This window comes from Pan troglodytes, chromosome 2 (genome assembly GCF_028858775.2).
Source record: "Pan troglodytes isolate AG18354 chromosome 2, NHGRI_mPanTro3-v2.0_pri, whole genome shotgun sequence".
NCBI lineage: Eukaryota > Metazoa > Chordata > Mammalia > Primates > Hominidae > Pan > Pan troglodytes.
Genome location: NC_086015.1, coordinates 8,781,538 through 8,799,395, shown reverse-complemented (window position 1 = coordinate 8,799,395; position 17,858 = coordinate 8,781,538). Strand labels below are relative to the sequence as shown.

Genomic DNA, 17,858 nt, shown 5'->3' with positions numbered 1-17,858 from the left:
AGAACCCTTCCTTCACTCTTATTAATCTGGTCACTGGGCTCTGGGGAACGGCCTAAGCTCCAGGGTCAAGGCCAAGGCAGGGGATCTTCATGATGATTTTCAAGGTGAATTCAGTCTTCTTCAAGCAGCAAAGTCCAACCTGTTCTATTAAAAACACTTTTCAGGGTCCAGTATGGTGGCTTACAGCTGTAATCACAGCACTTCGGGAGGCCAAGGTGGAAGGACTGCTTGAGCCCAGGATTTCAAGACCAGCCTGGGCAACATAGCAAGACCCCATGTCTAAAAAAAAATGTTTTTAATTGGGGAAAAAAACACCTTTCTTCTGAGACAGAAAGCTTAACAGCTCTCCTTTCCTGTCTCCCAGTGCCCATGGGAACCGGGACTTACTGGGAAAGCTCTGCCCTATCTGGTAAGCAGCGTGGTCCCCCTCCTCCCTGTGTGGATCAGAACGCTAACAGTTTCACACATATTCAACAACAACTCAACCAACAAACAGTAATTCCTAAAAAAAAAAAAAAAAATTAAAGGTATTATCGTAGGAAGCCCCTGATGGTGTAGGTAGGCTACTGGCAACCACTGTTTCCAGCAATATTCAACAGTAAAACCAGATTTCAGAGAAGCAGGTCAGCCACCACCCTGGAGGACCCTGTGGCTCTGACCCAGGAACAAGAAGTTAAGGAGACTCCAAATTTTCTCTGGGTTCAATAGTCAAACAGATGCCAAAGGCCAGTATCTTTTGTGGGGATACACGGCACAGCCGTCTGTCTCTTCCAGCCAAGTCATGAAGATTGGAAAGCCTCCAGACAAAACAAAGATGACCAGTGGAGTGTCAAATCAATGATACCCTTGAAAACAGACATAAAATAGATGCAACATCAAAATTTGCCTGAAGTGGAAGGGGACTGTGGTAGGAAGCTCCTTGGTAATCCTCCAGGAGGGCAAGAAGGTGTTCTGGTGGCTCTTCAAGCCAATATGAGGCTTATTAAAAATGTACTCTAAAGCAAAGGAGAGTTTGGTTAGATCTCAGGAAGGACTTTTGTCCAAGGAATCAGAGGGCTTTAAAATCTCAGTCCATAAAGAAGGAATGAACAATGTGAACTGCACGTCTGGGCTGCAGGAGACACATGCTAGCCTCTGAGGGTGGCTTCCAGGGCTGGTTCTATGATTCAATGACAAGTATCCTCTGGTGGCTCTTGTGAAACTCTCAGGTCCTGTCTCAGCTCACCCACATGATCACTGTGGGAACTGTGGCCAGGAGGACATGAAGACTTTCTCATCACACCTCCACCTTGTCTCATGAACCCTGAAAAGACAGATGCAAGAGGCGCTTGGAAAATTCTATCATCAAGTCCTCTTCCCGGGAGGAGGGTCCAGTGCTGAGGACCTGGCAGTGACTTGGGTGCTGTTCCTCCATGGGGGTGGCAATCTGCATCGTGGAGAGCGAGGGCTGAAGCAGGAGTTGCAGGGTCAGGGGAGTCGATCTCTGGAAACAACTCCCCAGGTCTTATTTCCATTCTGTGTACCTGAGGGACAATGAATCAACACCAACCAACATTTCCTGTCCTCAATGCTCCAAGGTTCCCAGGGAATTCAACTTGAAATTTATACAGATGCCAAGAATAATCCTTGCCCCACCCATTTTCTGTGTTTGTGCAGTCACACGGCTCAGTGAAAGCGATCTCTATCCTGCATCTTTAGCAAGGTAGAAACGTACGCATGGGGTGACTTAGGAACTGGGTGGGTTTGGACAGCTCATTTATTAACTTCCATCCTCAGTTCCCTCATCTGCAATGGAGAAAGAGGAGGAGAACCACTTGAGATTCTATTGCAAGGAGTGCAGGAGAGAAAACAGGTGAGAGCCCGCACAGTACCGGCAGGGTGTCTACACCAGCCACGTTCCCTTCTCTGCTCTCCACACAAACTGTGACAAGGACACTTGGCCATAGAAGCCGAAAAAAATAAATCCACTCAGGCCGGATGGAGGCAAGGACACTGGCTTAGGTGGCAAAGCATCAAGCAAAGCAAGTGCCTCCTTGATGAAGACTGCAGTCACCCCCAGTCAACCCTAGTCCTTCCCAACTCAACTGACTCTCGGGTACAGCCGAGTCTGGTCCCGAGCAGAATGCTCTGGGACTTTTCATGTCTCCCCACCCTGCATACCCATTTTGCTGTGTGCTGGCCCACCAGGTAACTTCCACATGGCCACAGAGAGCATCCCTGGCAGCTGACAGTAAGATGTACAGATGGCCAAGTGGTTAGAGCAGGGCAGGGTGAAATCACACAGCACTCATCTGGGTAAAGCTGCTTTGTATATTAGGGCTTTGGCGGCAGCAGCGCATATCCAAGCAGGGGACAGGCCCAAGCCAACTTGGTGCCCTTTAGAAGCACTGACTAGGGATTGGCAGGAACCACAGAGATCACCTCATCCAGCCCCCACTTGATGACAAGCCCATCACCTTGGTGGAGCAGATACTTTCCGCAGCTCTGCCCCTGACCGACCACCATGGGGTAGACCACGTTAGCTTCCTTCACTCAGCTCCTCCAACATCCTAAGCACAAGCCAACCCTCTTATGAAATACTCTTGCCCTCCGCTACTCTTCACACAGCTCCTTCTCTTCTCATCTGTTGGGTCTCAGCTTGAACGGCATCTCCCTAGAGAAGCCCTCCCTGACCACCCTTCGTGGCGCCTGTTTGCTTCCCCATCACACTTCTCTGAAGCTCTGATTTAGCTGATGATGAGCTGATTTCCTAGCTCTGTCTCCCACAAGACTGTAAGCTCCTGGAGGGCAGGGGCTATGTTGGTCTCATCCCTGACTCTATTAACGCCAATGTGTATAGCACCTGACACCCAGGGAGTGCTCAGTAAGTAAACATCTGCTATATTAAGCCGGCTGTGGTGGCACAAGCCAGTAGTTCTAGCTACTCCGGAGGCTGAGACAGAAAGATCTCTTCAGCCCAGGAGTTCAAGGCCAGCTTGGTCAACACAGAAAGGCCTCTTCTCTCTTTTTAAAAAATTTACTATATTAATGAATGAACAATAATCCTGAAGGAGGTGCAATTCTGAAACACTCAAGCCAAGCTTTGCATCCATGGCAGCTGAAGTATAACTTTATGGCCAGAAGAAGCCTGCATGTGAAAGCTCAAAGTCCTGCTAAGTGGGAATATGCAGCACACCGCAGACCAGCCAAAGGCAGCTGATGTGGTGTTGTCACCTCTACGGGCTTATCTGGTTTTTGCACGTAACTCTGTGATGGGCTCAGCCTGGCTGGGGATCCTTAATCCATTGAGTTAACTGTTAACTACCCCGGCCTCAGTGACACAGCAGCTTGCATTATTAACTACAGCCCGGGAGGGATGATCATTTGTGCACCTTCCGTCTCCAAACCTGGCTCCCTCCCCAGACTTGATAGCTACAAGCTCTGGGCTCAACAGTTTGTGGGTTTGTGTTGCAAGGAGGCTAATAAAAACATATTTCTCAAATACCATATGGTGAGGGCAACTGCAACACATCCTCCTCGAAGAGCAATAAAATATATATATTTTTAAAGTCCTGAATTCCAGGGGAAAAACGAGGCTTGAAGACTTCAGAGGGTTTACAGGACTATCCCCTTCAGTGTCAGGGCCATCTTGATCAAAAGTCTAAAACCCAGGAATAGGAAATTGGTAGAAACTTTGAGAGAGCCTCTGACAGTTTCAAAGAGGAACTCAGAGGACCTCAGGAAATGTGAGCGGGCATAGATTTCTCTGTGAAAAGGAGGGTCAAGGCAGAAGAACCAGAGGCAACTGTGAATATCAAGTCAGTTCTCAGGGAAGCAGGGGATCCAAGTGTGTACATGAGGCGCCTTCATTGTCCCTGCATCAGGAATCTAGCTGTTGGCACCTTATAATGAGAAAACAGTCTCAACCATGAAGTTAACTCTGCTGGAAGATTTCCAAAGGGAAAGTCCCTCCAGTTACTCAGAGGGGAAAAAAAAAATTACCTACTTGGTCTGGAATCCGGGGATATTTTATGCAGATGTCTCTAACAGAAGTTAATAAAGGGAAGTCAGCTTGCCTCTGATTATTCAAACAGGCTACTGCTATTAAGGATTGCACAACTTCTGGGCAAGGCAGAGGTGGGTTTGGCTTTTTAAAATTTTTTTCAGCCTGTCCTCATGGAACTACATATTCTTTTCTAAGAACTTTTCATCCTAACCTCCCTACTCACATCTTCTAACTGTCTCTGCTCTGGTGGGAATGTGATGGACAACACAGAGCCATCTCAGAAGCCTCTGTGGCCACCACCAGGCCGGCCAGGGTGCAGGGGGCCACTCCCTGGGCAGCCATAGGGTTCTCAGCAAGGTGCATTCGTCGTCCCTGCTGAGAATCTGATGGGGCAGCATTTTTTTTTTTTAATTAAATGCAAGCTGAGTCATTTCAACCTGCAACCTTCAGGTAACAGGAGTTACCCAAGCTCCAGGAATTATGATTGTGGGGTAAACCCATTCTCTTGTTTTCTTGCAGTTCTATTTTATAACGCACTAGAGGAGACAGAGACGTCATTGCTTCACCCAGGGCAAGAGGACAAAGGAGGATGCATGGAAATACAAACAGCCCTTCTCCTCCAGGCCATACCGACTGTCCAGCTAGCAAGAGACTTCACCTGGTTTTGGAGCAATCTGAATTTGGAATATGCCAGAGAAAACTTCTATCAGGCAAGATGGAAGACTCCTAGGATAGGTCCCTCTCATGGAGGGGTTGGTAATAAAAAAAATCATGGGAAAAGAAATAAGGGAGGGTGGAAAAAATACACCTTAGAAAACAACTTCTGATGTCCCAGGGCTACACAACGGGGGAGCTGAGCACTTAGGAAGGAGAGGGAAAATATTCTGTTTCCGGAGACAGCTCCAAGAATCATGAGTAGGTGTGAGAAACAAGGAAGCTTACAGATTTAAAAAAAAAAGAAAGAAAGAAAGGAAGGGGGCAAAAGGAAGGAGTCAGGGAAGGGGGGAGTGAGATCTTTGAGAGACAGGGGAATTAAAAAACACCATAGCAACAACGCAGTCCACCTACCCCGGCCGCCCACCCACAGCCAGATTCTTTACTGACGCATTTGAGAACAAGCTGGTTCCTACCAGCTCAGGAAGGTGAGCAAACCCAGAGAGCTCATTAAATCCCTTCTCAGCGACTCTTGTCTGCCTGCAGATAGTGAGCAAGGAGGATATAAATAGAAGTTATATAACATCTCTTTGTTGATTCCTGTGCTTACCAAAAAAAAATGCAGCATGACCTTGTTTTTCTTTAGAGTTTGCCTCGGCCTGCTGGTTGAGGACTTTAATCCAGATAGGAATCATCTTGAAGTTTAAACAGCAGGATATAGATTTCCAAGTTAAGGGTGCTCTGCATGGCCATCCAAGTTAGGAACCCGCAGGGTCAAGTCCTCCTCCGCGGATTAAAAAAAAAAAAAATCCACCAGCTCTAAAACAACAACAGCAGGTATGGAATCTTGTGGCTTCCTCTTAGAACATCTCCTGAGGTAAATTAAGGAGTAAATTTGATACCCAAGAGCAAAGCATCATTAAAATGGCATCTTGGGTTTTCTAAAGGAGGTTGGAGCACCACAGGTATATTCAAAGGTAACTGATGGTTTCCACCTACCCTCCAGGCCTAACCAGTTGTCTTTTTGTTCCTTAACAGGCACGATGGTAAGAGTCCAGTGGATGGAAAAGGGCTCCTCCTTAAAGATGGTGATGGAAACGAGCACTGCACAGGGAAACACAAATCAGGTCCCCTGAAATCCAGCCCAACCTGGCTAGACCCTCCAGTGCCCATCAGGGCTTAAGAACAGGTTGCTTCCGTGTCTTTGTTAGGGGGTGGTTAAAAAGGAGTATGTGCTTATAGAGTATGCTGCTGAGCTCCATGATTTTGACTTCATGTCTAACCTGTTGATGCTACAAAACTCTTTCAAAAACAGTTACCATGGGAACTTTTCCCTAGCAAGCATTCTTCAAGAAACGTTACAGGTGCTGGTGAATTCAATGCCCTTGGTGTCAATAAGCTTTTGCTGAGTCTTAGAATGTGTGGCTTGAACTGAGAGGACTTTCAAACAGATAATGCAAAGTTTCCAATGCAAATGTCTTCGGGGTTAAGTGTCAGTGAAACGCAGTGGAAGGTAGGGGGGATAAAATGATCTCAGTGTATATGGAGGCCCCACTTAAGCATTCAAAAAACTCTATATACAGTGTTTTCAATGTATTATGTATCAGCAAAACAAAATACCCCATAGTGCTATAATCAGCTCAGGGGGTCACCTCAGCAAGAGATGCTCTGGTTATCACTCCTACTACGGGATTTCCTCTCTCATCAGAACCAGTAGGTGGTCAAAACCACAATAATGCATAAATGAAGGCAGGGAATTGGGTATCCAATGTGAGCAACTGAAAAGGTGCCATGTATTAGCTATTTGCCATTATGGTACTGCAAGTGCTCAGATGACTCACAAAATGACCAGAACAAAAGTTTGTTGTTTTGTTTTTACTTTGAGAAGATAAAGAATCACGAATTAGTATTCAAGGTTACCTAATACTAACCCTTGTCTACCACGTGAGGAACCAGACCTTGCATTACAGGGAGCTGTTGTTGGGACAGGACAAGAGTCCACATCCCCTGCCCAGTGCCTGGTTCTGGGTCATGTCACTGAAGCGCATCAGCCCATCTGTCAGCCAAACCCCACTAGCCTTGTGCCTTCTCTTCTAAATCCCTGCGGAGGAAAACAACTTCTGCCTTCTACAGTACGAACAGTGAGGGTCTGCTAGGAACCAATACAACTTCGCGTCCCAATGCAGCAATGTTGCCAGGTAACAAATGTAGAAATATACTCCAAAAACTGTATGTGACAATATACAACCTCCGCTCTGCAGCTGATAACCGAGGGAGTGTTAAAACACCGTGTTCTCTTAACACTTGGGTTTTTGGTGTGAAAATAAAATTAAACGGGATACTTCCTCTTGTAAATAGAAGACAGGCACACAACTCACACATGTATCCACTAATTGGAAATAGTAGAGGGGTTTGCAATAGCTATCTGCAGTGCATCCCAGCCTTCACTCTTACCCTCAAGATGAATTCCAGAAAACCTACAGAAACAATAACTGAGGAAGAGCCTTTCTTATGTCCGGGACAAGCTCTCCTCTAACAATTGTGAGGAAGCTACCCACAAGAAAGACACCAGCAGAAATTAAGGAAAAGCTCATGCACTGTTATTAAAAAAAAAATGTGCTTCCATTCCACTCCATTTTAAAGGTCTACCTTTAAAACTCATTGGCTAACCAAGCAGTGACTACTTGCTTCTCAGATCAAATAACCAGTGCAGCCTGTTCCCACCCCAAACGAAAACAAGATAGACACTGCTCTCTAGTAGGCAGAGCTCCAAAGTGGGTACAGGGCACTGAATAGCTCCCTCACATTGGACTCATGTAACTTAAAGGCTGGCTAGCATGGTAGAAAGCTGAGAGACTTCTGAGGGCCTTGTGTTCAAATCCCAGCTCTGCCAACTGGGTGACTTTGGGTAAGACACATGGCTTTTTTCAGACTCAGTTTCCTTATCTGCAATTGGGACTATTTCATGTAGTCCAGATAGAGTATCTACTGGCTCCATGCACAGTGCTGGGCACTTTATAAAATGAGAAGACCTTCCTCCCTTTCCCTTCGCCCAAACATGAATATTCTTCAACCAGTAAAGACTCAGATGTGGGGAGTATCTGGTGCATTTAGCTTCTCTGAGCAAAACGGGCAAAAGCTGAGATCTAATAACCATCACATGATGCCAAAGAACATATGTTTCTTTAGACGCAAGCGAAAAACAAAAATCGCTATTAATCCAACTTTTCATAAGGGCCCTAATTAGATGAGCTGCTGTCAATCTCTTCCACAGTGAGGAAGTTCTGTAGGACAGTCTTCTTGTCATTAACTTTCCTAAGACCTGGGAACCTGGAACTTGCTGGAAGCACATGTATGTAGCACACATAATTGTCATTTGGCAAATGAGATGCCCAGTCTAAAAGGAAAAGTCTTTCATGATTTCCTCCTTCAGAATTCACGGGCAGACCTTATAAACAAAGCAAATACACTGACCACTCGAGCTGCCTTCTGATTATCAGGAGGGCACAGTGTCTCCCACAAAGACTCCACTACCAAAGAAAACAAAATGTGGAGCCACAACTTCCAAACTGCCTGGCAAACAGACACAAAGTCCTTGAAGCGGCCATGTCTGTGCCTGGAAAATTGGTGGAGTAAGGAGGCGGCATGGTAGAGAGGTTACAAACTCACGTTCTGGCAGAAAACAAACCCTGGCACAACTACCAGCTGGCTCTGTGACTCTGAGCATATAACCTGACCTCTCGGATCCTCTATTTCCTCATTAGCAGAAAGGGATCAAAACAGTACCTACTACATAGGCGCCCCAGGAAGATGGATGAGACCATGCAGTGAGGGCGCCTGGCTAGCCCGTGGTACGTGAGCACTTGTTACCACTACTGTCCCTCATTATTACAAATAAGAAGAAAAGAGGACTGCTGCCATCATAAGGCTATTTCTCCAAGTTGACATGTATTTCCCATGGGCTCAGATCAACTCCCTCCCACACCTAAAGAAGGTCCCCTTTAAAATGGCAATAACCATCAACAACACAAGTTCACATTTCACATCCTCATGTTTCTATTCAGAAATGGTTAAGAAAGCTAAAGTAACACGGTGGCCACATTGGGTCAGAACTTCTATCTCTACATTTACAGTCTGAGTGCTGGGGAGTCAGATGGAGACTTGACCCCGGAAGAAAGTGCACCCTTGGGCGAGTTAGTGGGTGAGGGAAGATAAACAACCAAACAGTAAGCAGAGTTGCTTTGGATGAGCTGTTACGATGTGTGAAAAGCTCCATGCTGAGCTGAGTGCCTTCCACATATTATCTCAGTGAATTCTCAGAATACTTTATACAGTAGGAGTATCCACACTGATTCATCATGTACACACTGAGGACCTTTCATCCAGCACATGTGGAGGCTCCTCGAGGGGACTCAGAGTGAAGACAGACTTGGTCTCTGCCCCCTCGGGTCTTACAGTCAAGCTCCAGTTGAAGTGTGGTCATTACTACAGTAAATGAAGCACAACCCATTATCTCTGCCTCAGGGGATCAAGAGGAAGTTTCTAGAGTAGGAGACATTTCAATCAGGGCTTGGGGAGCCTGCCAAAGGGAATGAGGGCACGTCCCACATGAAGCAAAGGCATCTGAGTTCATGGCCCCGCTGGGGATTGGCAGGCATGAGTTGCAGCTGCAGGACAATAAGCGTAGGGGAGTGAGTGGAGAAACCCCAGTGGGGCCAGACCACGTGAGGCACTGATGGGTTCCATCAGGGTGGCCATGGGCTCCATACTCCACAGAAGGCTGTTCAGATGGGGAAGCAGGTAGTGAGGGTTCCATTTGGGGGGCATCACTGACAACCGCGTGGAAGAGAGAAATGCCCAGAGGCAGGAGGCCACTAAAAGGCTATCTCAGTTATCCAGGCAAAAAGGCTGACAGGTGCAGATCTCAGCAGCCCTATGCTGGCAGGCGGTCAAGCCTGGTGGTCAAGAATATGAATCCTGAAGTAACAGTGCCTAGTTTCAAACCGCTGCTCCTCCATTCCCAGCTGGGCCACTCTGAATTCACAGTGCCAACTATCTGGCTCATTGTAAGTCCTAACAATGGTTAAACTCCCAGGAGGTAGAGTGGGCACAGATTAGTTCCTGGAGAAAAGCAAGAGAAAAAGAAGTCTGATGACTGCAAAGCTTCTAGCTTGGGTATCCTTGGCTGGTGGTGAGTCCACTGACAAAGCTATGGAACACGAGAGGGCAAATAGAATGGAGGAAGGGAGATGACAGCGTCATGGGGTCCTGCTAACTTATAGCTAACACAAGTGGAGATGCCCATCAGGGATTTCAGCAGAAATCTAGAAATCGGCAGAGAGGTGGGACCGAGAGCTGTATCTTTGGGAGGTGTTGGCATAAATGGCTGCTGGAGGCCTGGGCAGTAGATGAGATTACCCAAGGGGATCGGTAGAAAAAGAAGGCAAACAGGCTGGAGATGGGGCCTTAAAACATTTCAGATGTTTTAAGGTCAACCGTATATGCCCTGAGAAGTCCCTGTGTTTACCACTAGGAAAACGTTTGTAGGAGGCACAGAAATAGCACAGCATTAAGCCATAAGGGAGTGACTAACCTGAAAACATGATGCTTTGGGGTAGGACGGTCAGAGGGGGCTCACAGATCAAAAGTCTGTAATCGCAGGTGTCTGGACTCTCAGGCTACATATACAATTTCCTAAGGAATGTCCTGCTTTGTCTGCCTCCCGAATCTGTGTTGAAAGGTAGTAAACTGGGGTGATGGAGTACATCCTGGCAGAGGCTATGTGGGGAAAGCAGAGATGACTCTAGGAAAGAAAACGTCTTTTAAAAAACAACCCTGTCTGCCCCCACCAAAAGGAAGAAAGAAAAGAAAGAAAAAAATGAAGGAAAAAGGGAAAGGAAGGGAAGGAAAGAAGGGAGGGAGGAAGAGAGGGAGGGAGGGAAGGAGGGAAAGAAAAACAAAGACAGTGAGAGAGAGAAAGAAAGAAAACAAAAGAAAGAGAAAGGAAAAGAAAGAGAAAAAGAAGAAAAGAAAGGGAAGGAGGAAGGAAGGAAGGAAAGAGAAGGAGAGAAGGAGGGAAAGAGGGGAACGAAGGAAGGAAGGAGGGAGGGAGGGAAGGAAGAAAGGAAGGAAGGAGGGAGGGAGACAGAGAGGGAGGAAGGGAGGGAGGGAGGCCCCAGCCTGTTTCCCTGAATTCCCATTTATTAGCTGAGTAAGTGGCCAACATATCTTGGGACTTAGGATATTGCTCATCTGGTGAATATTTACTTAAAAATTGCCATACCAGGGGATGAGGAGCACAGAACAAAGGGGAAATACTGTGGTTCTTTCCCATAGCCAGTTTAACATCTACATAGTAAAGATTAAACAAACCCTAGGGTCAGCAAACATTTTTCCAAAGGGCCAAATGGTAAACATTTCACACGCTGAGGGTCATCGCAGCTCTCTGTCACAACTACTCAACTCTGCCCTTGAAGCAGGAAAGCAGTTAGGACAATCCCAGAGGAAAAACTGCAGCTATGCACCAATAAAACTTTATCTACAAACACAGGCAACTGTCTGGATTTTTCCCGTGGGCTACCATTTACTAATCCCTGACCCTCCAGAGGAGGACTGACCAATCCTCTGCCTGGCAGTTCCCAAGAGGCATCTCACACTCGGAAGTCACTAAAGAAAGTTAGGAAGAGCACAGACCTCTTGCTAGACCAGAAGGAAGAGAAAGAAATAAGGAATATCTGGACCTGTTGAGGATTCAGTGGGATAAAATGAATTGATGCCTCACTTTACAAAAATTTCCAGGTCTTCTCTGTCATTTTTCTCTGCACTTTTAGTAAAATTTTAGAGACCGTGGAAAACCTGAGGTTCTCTCTGAAGACATCTCCTCTTAGAAACAAATTCCTAGCCGGCGTGGTGGCTCACGCCTGTAATCCCAGCACTTTGGGAGGCTGAGGCGGGCGGATCACTTGACGTCTGGAGCTCAAGACCAGCCTGGCCAACATGTAGAAACCCCATCTCTACTAAAAATACAAAAAATTAGCTGGGCGTGGGGGTGGGCACCTGTAGTCCCAGCTACTCAGGAGGCTGAGACAGGAGAATTGCTTGAACCCATGAGGCGGAGGTTGCAGTGAGCTGAGATCGCGCCACTGCACTCCAGCTTGGGCGACATAGTGAGACTCCATCTCAAACGAACAAACAGACAAACGAACAAGAAACAAATTCCTGCTTCTAGGTTTCGCAGAAAGGAAGGAGATTAACATTCTGCTTCCAAAGTTCTTCCCCTCCGCCTTCCCCCTCAACAACTGTAGTCCTCTCATGGAAGGCCAGACAAGCAGATGTATGTAACTGTCCACTTCTGCCCATATTGTTGGCTCTGCTACTCAGGAAAGAAGAAAAATCACGCTGGGTCTCCAGCTCCTCTGGAAGCATGAACCAGGATGCACATTCTCCCCTGCGACCACCTCACAGGGATTGTGCCTTTTATAACCAACCTGGAAGGACTCACAGATGAATGATGCTGACAATTCTTGCAGTAATTTCTTGCCCCGAACTGGGAAACCGAATGCCAGTAGGTGCATGCATTACCTACTGTCTGCCGTCACTCAGAGAGCTGCGCTAAGGATGACCAGGGCAGAGTTGTGGGAACTGCCATCTTCTTCTGCAGGAGGGCTCACTCAAGTCTGATATGCCTAAGAATGTAACGACTTTTGAATTTTGAGCTTCTTCCTTAAGACCTGGATTCAGACCAATAATCCTCAAGGACTCCTGTTCAATAACAGTCCAGTTTCCTGGGAATGGTGAAGAAGGGTGTGAGGTGTTCAGGTCAAAGGCAGATAAAGTAGGAGGAAAGGAAGAGAAGGAGGGAAAGAAAGGAAAGGAAAAAAGGACAGACAAGACAATGGCCTGGGCCAGGGAGCACTTCAAACCACAAAGAAGTGACTAGATTGCTGTTTTTCTTTCTGCTTCATCCCAGAATGTCTCTCATTACTATTAGTGGCAAAAACTGCAATTACTTTTGCACCAACCTAAATAACCTGTACCCAAGGCAATGAAATTTCCCAATGTCCTGGAGTTCTAAAATCATTTTTAATATACAGTCAGAAGGACTTGGGTCAACTGAGTGTGAAAATAACATAAAACAGAGCGTCCCCCAGGCCCGCTGGATGATAAACCACTATGCAAAAATAGAAAATATCAGAAGTAGGATTTTAGACAGAAAACAAATTTCACAAAATACAGCATTTATTTAAAATAAATAAAAATATTATTAATTAGAACCGAGCATGGTGGTCAGCACCTATAGTCCCAGCTACTCAGGAGGCTGAGGGAGGAGGAATGCTTGAGCCCAGGAGTTCAAGTCTAGCCTCAGCAACATAGCAAGACCCTATCTCTTAAAAATATATATGAACAAATAAAAATAAGAACCACATCATCTTGAGATCTTTGTATTGGCCAGATGCCACGTGAGGTGCTTTCTATAAATAGTCTGTGAAAACATCTCAGGAGTTCTCTGAGGTGGGAACTGTCACCATCCTATTCTCCAAGTCAGGAACCAGTGGGATGAGTGAGGTGGACTTCGCCAGGAGTCCTGAGGTGGGCATATAGGAGGCAGGGCTTGAGCCCAGGCTGTACCCACACCACAAAATCAGCAGCCCTGGCAGCAGCTCCACATGTCTACCGGACCACACACTTTACCCTCATGTTCTTGGTAACTCCATAAGGAAGGGACTAGGCTTTTCCAACCCTCATTTTGCAGATGAGGAAACTGAGTTTCAAAGTGGCCCTGACAAACCCCAAGGTCACTCAAGGCTGGCAGGGGCAGAGCTGGAATTCCAGCACAAATATTGTGGTCTGGAGGCCCGCAGGTGATAGGCTCTCTCCTTCCAGGGGGTCCCCCCTGAGTCCCTAACCTTTATGCCACCATTTCTCAAAGGAGCCAAGCTGGTCCTTGAGCCAACCTGGGGCAGCTTTGCTGACCCCTCACAGCTTCCGCAGAAGGGCAGTGTCTCTGGGGACGCCTGCTGGGGACAAGTCACTGCCTCCCTCTTTCTTTAATGCCAACAGCTCTCGAACCCCCACGTGCAGGAGGAGAGCTGCCCTGACTCCACTGCTGGCTTCACTCCTTTCCCACATGGATAAAACCTGAGGTTAGAAAACACCGCTCAGAAGTGACTCATTCCTGACTTCCCTGCCAAAAACAACACCCATTTACGTAACTTGCTCACACACCAATCTTTTCCTCCTCCTCAGGGTGACTGCCCTGTCAAACCAAGGCTGATCTTCCTCACAAACTGGCCTTCCATTTCCAGCAGAGGCAAATCAAATTGCCCTTTCCGCCCTCATCTCTTTGCTAACTGGGGTCAGAGATAGCCCAACCAACGTGTCCCTCCCACACTGTGTTGGTGACTTCCGGAAGGGATGTGAGATTTCCTATCTAACACTGGTTCTTGGGCTGATTTCTTAAGCCAACCTCAAAAAAAAAAAGAGTGTGGTGTAGGAAAGGCCTCATGAACCAGGGATCACTCTCTCTGCTGAATTTGCAGGCCAGTTTCCTGACGGAGCACTTCTCACATTTTCCATCTCTAGCTGCTTACGTGCAGAAAAGAAAACCCTTTTCGGGTGTGTCTGTAGACTAGACTTTGGCATAGGAATAGACGTGGGCAGCCATTTGATACATGAAATTCCCGGTGCTTCTGAAACCAGAAGCAATTTGTCCAAAAAAATGTTTAACTATCTATCCCCATAATGTGCTAGGAGGTTCTCTATGGTCATGTCAGCATATATATCCCAAAACATCTGTATTGGCTTAAAAAAAACAAAAATAAAAAACGAGGTATGTCCAAAGATAGCCTGTCCTCCTCTTCATTCCAGGTAAGGACAGCCCCTGTCCTTCTGTAAGGAAGAGGAAGCGAAGGGAACTTCCCCCAGGCGCCGGTGGGAACATCTTAGGAGGAAGGAACATAGAAATTGGCAAGGACTCGAAGGACGGATATGAAAGTGCCGTGAGCCCTGCTGAGCCCCATGTGTGCCAAAAATTAATTCATAAGCAAATGCTTATTTTATAGTTTCCCACTTGCTACAAAACATCAAGCCACAAGGAAATATTTCTTCTGGGGGCTGACAGGAAGCGGGTGGCACCAGAGTGGGGAGAAAAAGCCGGAAGTTCTCTTCAAGACAAGCGTGATCCTGTCACCTGACAATGTGTCACCCGTTTCTGGAAAATCCATGGGCTGTGGTACTGTCTCCTTGTTCCCATAAGCGGAGGGTTCAATGTGAAGCCTGCTCTGATGGCAGCCAGGTAGGAGAAGTCTGGGAGTCACGATCTACCCTCAGATGTTATCACCATCACAGGAGCCGGGGCAGGAAGAAAAGATGCTGGGAGACTTGGGGACACCACCCCTGGGAGTCCATTATGCCAGACTGGGAAGTAACCTGTATTTGGCTTCCAGGCATTTCAGGGCTTTAGGTGATGATGTGATGGATGACAGGGTTTCATAATAAGGGAGCAAACCCTCCATGAGAGTGCCTAGCAAGCACTGTATGTCATTATTTGTGGATTCCCATAAATTGAATCCTCTAGGGTCTGGACAATGAAATCTAGAATTTCTGGAGTGCTGTGATTCCCAGTGAGCTTATCCTAAGGCAGGACTGAATTTTCTTACAACATCCAAAAGGAGAAAGACAAGAGTCAACACTTTTGCAAAGAAGGGATTTAGTATCCAGGGAGATCCAAACTCCTCAACTGCAGAGACAATGGTGTCTCCCTTTCCTGCAGCTGTAGCATCCAGCTTGGGGGCCTGGCTGACCCATGGTAGGTGCTCAATCGATTATAATGGGGGTGGTGGTGAGGAAGCCAGTCCCCAAAGGTGGTCCCCAACAATTCTCTCTTTTTATACATATACCCTCCTCACAATAAGAGGTGGAGTTTTTCTCCCCGCCTTTGAAATGGGGCTGGCCTCATGTCTGGCTTTGACCAATAGAATATGATAGAAGTGATATTCTAGGAATTCTAAACCCAGGCTTTGAAAAGGCTAGTAGCTTCCACTTCCTGCTTCTTGAAACACTGTTTCTCAGAACCCAGTCACCATGTTCTAAGAAGCCCAAACCACAAAGAGAACCAAGGCACTCCAAGCAGTACCCCCAGCTGAGCTCTCAGCAAAGGACCAGCACCAATGGCCACAGTCATATGAGTGACCACGTAAGCTGTTCTAAGACCAGTCAACCCCCTGATGGTTGCAGACTCAGCCAAGATCACACAGAGCAAAAGAACCACCCAGCTGAGCCCAAGCTCACAGAATCATGCTAGGCACCAAAATGGCCATCACTTTAGGCTATTAAATTTTTAGGTGGTTATTCAGTGACAGATAACTACAGGTGGAGGTGGGACGGACAAGAGGTACAGGATATTTTATCATGGGTTTTGTCCAGCTCTGGAACTCTGAGTAAGTCATAACCTCCTTGAGTTTCTGTTTCCTTGAGCCACTGTGCCCAGCCTTCCCTAAATATTTTAAATCTGCAGTTGGTTGAATCCACAGATGCAGAACCGACAAACACAGAGGGCAGACTGTATACATTTCCGGAACTGTGTAGGCCTGCCTGCTTCCCTGCAACTCCCTTTTCTACCACCTGTCATCAGGAAACATGGATCTCAAGAAGGCCAGCTGACCACAGACCCATTTCCCTTCCTGAGACCCTCCATGGTGCACCGAACAGGAAGTGACCGTGCTCCACCAGCTCCGGCAAGAACCCACCATGTCTTCAGTGGAGCAAAGCATCTCAGCAATCATTAATTGCCACATTGTGGTCTTAGCCCAAGTCAGGCTCACTTCCCAGCTGGCCACTTACTACTCTGAACCAACTTCTCAACAGCAAGACGAAACTCTGAATCACTCCCCCTGGGGCTTCAAGGTTCCTGTCCTTAACTGGCCCCAGACACAACCCTAGTTCCACATCATTTTCTCCAGAGAAAGAGAAGCTTGGGGCCAAGGGGCTCTGACAAGTCAAGTCTAGGCTAGAAGGCCTTTTCCTGGAACCATCGGCCTCCTGTGAGACACTGGGTTAGACTGGGCCCCCCAGGGGTCACAGAAGCGGGGAGGAGAAAACAGCATGTGCGTGCGGCCAAACCCGCACCCTTCCATCCTGGCATGGGTCCACAGGCCCCCACACCACCCCTGAGTTCCCCCAGGAGAAAACATCCCTGCTCCACACGTGGCTGAACTGTGGTAACTCCATCATGGCATTTCATCTACAGCCTGGGTGTATGAGTAATAAATGTGTGAAAACATGAAACTAATATTCATAATGACCTTACAAGATAAAGAACTTGAAGGAAAAACAGCTTCTGTGTGCCTGGCCGTCACCATCAGGGTGCTCCGTGAAAAACATGGCATCTCACCAGAGCCACAGACATCGTCTCCCCAGGAGCCTCAGTGCTGGCGGCCCTCAGCCCCACCAGCCACTATACTTCATTGTTGGTCCTTAATTAATGGTGCCTTTGTGCACCTGGTCATCCCGATGCCAAGCCCAGAACCGAATGGGGCCTCTGACTTCTCTTCCACGTCTAATCAGATGCCATTTCAGCCAACATTTACCAAGTATCAGCAGGTCCAGGCCTGGGCCTGGGGCAAGGAGTGACAGGGTCTCTGTTTGTGATATCCTGTCCCTCACCCCCACCCCTTTAGTCCCAGCAAGGTTCAGAGTCTCATTCCCTGCCCTCATTTCTTTTATTTGTTGATTGACATATAACATAGGTACAGTAAAGCACACCAATTTTAAGCATATGGCTTACTGAGTTGTTGTTTTTTTTTCTTTTTTAAACTTTTATTTTAAATTCAGGGTTGCAATTGCAGGTTACATAGGTAAGCTTGTGTCACTGGGGTTTATCATATAGATTGCTTCACCACTCTGGTATTAAACCTAGTACCCATTAGTTATTTTTCCATCCTCTCCCTCCTCCCGACCTCCACCTTCCGAAAAGCCCCAGTGGGTGTCGTTCCCCCTATAAGTGTCCACGTGTTCCTATCACTTAGCTCCCACTTATAACTGAGAACATGCGGTATTTGATTTTCTGTTCTTGTGTTATTTTGCTAAGGATAATGGTCTCCAGCTCCATCCGTGTCCCAGCAAAGGATATGATCACGGAGTTTTAAACATGTGCACAGTCATGTAACCACCACCCAAACAAAGAGGTCGAATATGTTTCCAGCACCCAGAGAGCTCTCTT

At 47.0% G+C, this 17,858-nt stretch overlaps 1 protein-coding gene and 1 long non-coding RNA gene across 2 annotated transcripts in view; one reads left to right on the top strand and one right to left on the bottom strand.

The window, feature by feature from the left end:
* ITPR1 (inositol 1,4,5-trisphosphate receptor type 1) overlaps positions 1-17,858 on the bottom strand; it is a 354,044-nt gene that overhangs the window by 91,817 nt on the left and 244,369 nt on the right. The window lies entirely within an intron of this gene.
* On the top strand, positions 4,046-6,295 carry LOC134809534 (uncharacterized). Its single transcript, XR_010155485.1, has 3 exons — positions 4,046-4,116; positions 4,505-4,695; positions 5,678-6,295. It is a non-coding gene; the product is annotated as an uncharacterized LOC134809534 (long non-coding RNA).